This window comes from Vigna radiata, unplaced genomic scaffold (assembly GCF_000741045.1).
Source record: "Vigna radiata var. radiata cultivar VC1973A unplaced genomic scaffold, Vradiata_ver6 scaffold_275, whole genome shotgun sequence".
Taxonomy (NCBI): Eukaryota; Viridiplantae; Streptophyta; class Magnoliopsida; order Fabales; family Fabaceae; genus Vigna; species Vigna radiata.
The window spans coordinates 315,040-318,063 of NW_014543809.1; the positions used below are offsets into that span (position 1 = coordinate 315,040).

The following is a 3,024-nucleotide window of genomic DNA, read 5'->3' on the forward strand; positions in this document are numbered from 1 at the left end:
ACTACAATGTTCTAAATCTCAGCCCATAAAATGAAGACCAGACATCCTCAAACAATAGAAACATACAAAACCAAGATCTCTATCAGATTTAATGCCACTACAAGAAAATAGCCAATTATCTATGGATTTTTACACACGGATTTAGATCTGTATATAATGAACCTGCTACATACGGATATTACATACAGACATTGGAAATTTAGTTACATACGGATAAAATGCGTATATAAGTGAATAAAACCTTATATACTGATATTATGTACCGATTTTAAAAAAATTAATAATTCAAAATTTAAAAAAAAAAAATCTCCTAACCTAACGCTCTCTCGAAATCACATTTTCCCCCTCTCTCGAAAATACTCACATTTTTACCTCTTCTTAGACTTTCGTTCCCTCTCGCGAATTCATCTTCGTCTCTCACTGAATCACTTCGTCATCTTCCTCCTTCAATCTCTCTCTCAGGTCACTTCTTCATCTTCTTGATTAATTCTCGTGCTGCACTCGCACTCCCTCCCTCTCGCTCAGCCACACATCAGATCTTATTGGGTCCTCAAGCGCAAACCTTTCTTCTAGGGTTCCTGAGCCAAACCATGGAAGGGAGAGTGCAAAAGAAGAAGAGACAGTTCAGAGAGTGGCTCGTTGCTAATGTCAAGACGAAAACCCTATTCGAGCTCCAAACAAGGTAAATTCTCTGACCTTCCTCACTCTCACAACTACCCTCCCTGCTCCCTGACTCTCGCTTACTGGCTTAGCGGCTTCCCATCACTCTCGCTTGCAGTTGCCTCTCTTCCCCCTCACCCGTAACTGCCTCCCCTCACTCTCGCTCACTCTCACTCTACAACTACAATATGCTTTCAATTTTCTTTTTCCTTCCAGTGCCCTAACCTGCCATGGGTGTTGGATTAGAGCTCCATGGTTTTAGTTTTTGTTCTTCCTTATAGTGCCCTAATCTGCAATGGGTGATCGAAGCTTCAGGTTTCAGTTTTCTTCCTCATTACAGTGCCCTGTACACTGGTTTTTTGCGAAACCTCCGACATTTGTCAACCATTATGCTAGGGAAATTTGATTAAAAAAAGTACGTATATAGGAAGAGCAACACTTTTGTTTGTAGCCATGTCCAACTCTTATTCTCACAAGCGGACCAAAGAAGAAAAAGAAGCAGGTTCATTACGTATGTCTAGTCATGGGTTTTATTAAGCTTGGTCGTTTATATCAACAAATTATCCTTTTGTTATTGATTTCATTAAATTTATTTTATTTTATGTCAACTTTTGCTTCACTAAATCAACTCACAACCTACTTCATCTGCTCATAATATCAGTAGTTCACTTAATTATTTATGCCCATTGTTGGTATGTAGTGCTAATTCATTTCTACATGCATGTTTCAGTGATTGCATATTTGTTGAATGTCGCATTTTCAATTTACACACCTGTACATTATTGCAGTGTTGATAATTTTTTCTTAATTTTAAATAAAAGGCAAAGAAATATTGAAATTCTTTAGAAACCCTATAATGATTCTCTGCCTCTGTTATTTCTCTGCTTCACACGAACTTAATTAGTAGTTGATGGCTGAAGATTTTTCAATTTTCATATTGGTGTTTGGAATTAATCTTCTTTGGAATAGTGTAGTTGACTTATCGAAAGAAGGAAAAGCCAAATATCGAAGTTCATAATATTCTCTCTGATATCAAAGTTTTAAGCCAATAGAAAAGCAATAACTTGACTTTTCCAATTACTTGCTTTCTGGTTTATAGGGAAGTTTATTCTTTTCTATGTGCTTAGAAGTTTGGTTGTTAGATGGTGGCTACTGACTGTTACATGTAATAGGAACTTAAAAGTCGGCTTGAATAGCATTTAGTAGTCATTTATAATGTATGCCAAGTTCTCCACTGGAATGAATGAAAGGACATATAAAGAGCAGAGATGAANTAAGGTGGACTACCTCTATTTGCTCAAGAATCATGGTGCCTTAACATTTGGCCTTTCACCATTCTTTAAGGTGTGTGNCTTTGGATCTCTATTTGTAGCATTTTGGTTTATTGATGACCTTTGAAATTTTTGTCTAATAGGGGAAAAATATAAAAAGTAGTTCAAAGATGCAGCTGCCATGGAACTTAAGGTCACTGAGTAGCCTACAATATTGGACAAGGTAAAAAACCTTTTTGTATTCTCTTTTCAATTTATTCAATTAACAATTTTTTATTGTCAGTGTCAAAGGAAGGGTAAGAATTGAGAAACACTATGAACAGATTGAATAATCCTGCAGCTCTGCTAGCTTTATGTTGGTATTAGGCTATAGACGACATAAGATCTAAGGTGGGAATTGTGATATTTACATAAATGACTTACAAGTTTTGCTAATTTATGTTCACCTTATTGATATGCTTTCTGTTTTATTTCATTGGCCTTACCTTCAAGAAGAATAACACAACTTTATGTTGAGATTGTAACAAGGTGTACGGATAAGTACCTGAATCTGATGGAGAATGGAGGAGTACCTGAATCTGCAGATCCGTCAATGCTATATTGATGTACCTGTACCATTTCAATTCTTATTATAGATTCATTACCTTCACCTTTTTTACATATAGAAATATCACTTAGATTTTTTAAATTATGTTAGCAATAACATTTTGTCATCTATCCTATAAGGTATATGAATAAAATAGAAGTTGTGAGCTAAAGGTAGACATTTTTTATGATGCATCTTCACAGGGTGTTAGATATTTCAAAGACTTTAACATTGTCGAAGAGGCTAGTAGAGTTGGAAAGGGCATCACTAGGGAATATTATGTTCATGTTGATGATGGTACCCTGGAAATCCACTTATACTAGGCAGGGAAAGGAACCACTTCCTTCCTAACAGAGGTGTATATGTTCCTGCTGAATCTATAAGGTATGATTCCTTAAACTCCCCCCAAAAATTAAACAAATATTCAAAACTTTCTTTATGAAGTAATGCTTCGCTTGAGGTCCAAGTTTTGTGTTTTCTTCTCTTGACTTTAACTACTCACATCAC

At 35.8% G+C, this 3,024-nt stretch overlaps 2 long non-coding RNA genes across 2 annotated transcripts in view; both read left to right on the plus strand.

The window, feature by feature from the left end:
• The first annotated feature begins 205 nt into the window (after nucleotides 1-205).
• LOC111241194 lies at nucleotides 206-1,478 on the plus strand. Its single transcript, XR_002667016.1, has 3 exons — nucleotides 206-682; nucleotides 779-975; nucleotides 1,088-1,478. It is a non-coding gene; the product is annotated as an uncharacterized LOC111241194 (long non-coding RNA).
• Nucleotides 1,479-2,424: 946 nt separating this feature from the next.
• Nucleotides 2,425-3,024, plus strand: part of LOC111241191 — a 1,642-nt gene continuing 1,042 nt past the window's right edge. The window contains exons 1-2 of the long non-coding RNA XR_002667013.1: nucleotides 2,425-2,536; nucleotides 2,721-2,901. This is a non-coding gene — a long non-coding RNA (uncharacterized LOC111241191). The remainder of the gene's footprint in view (nucleotides 2,537-2,720; nucleotides 2,902-3,024) is intronic.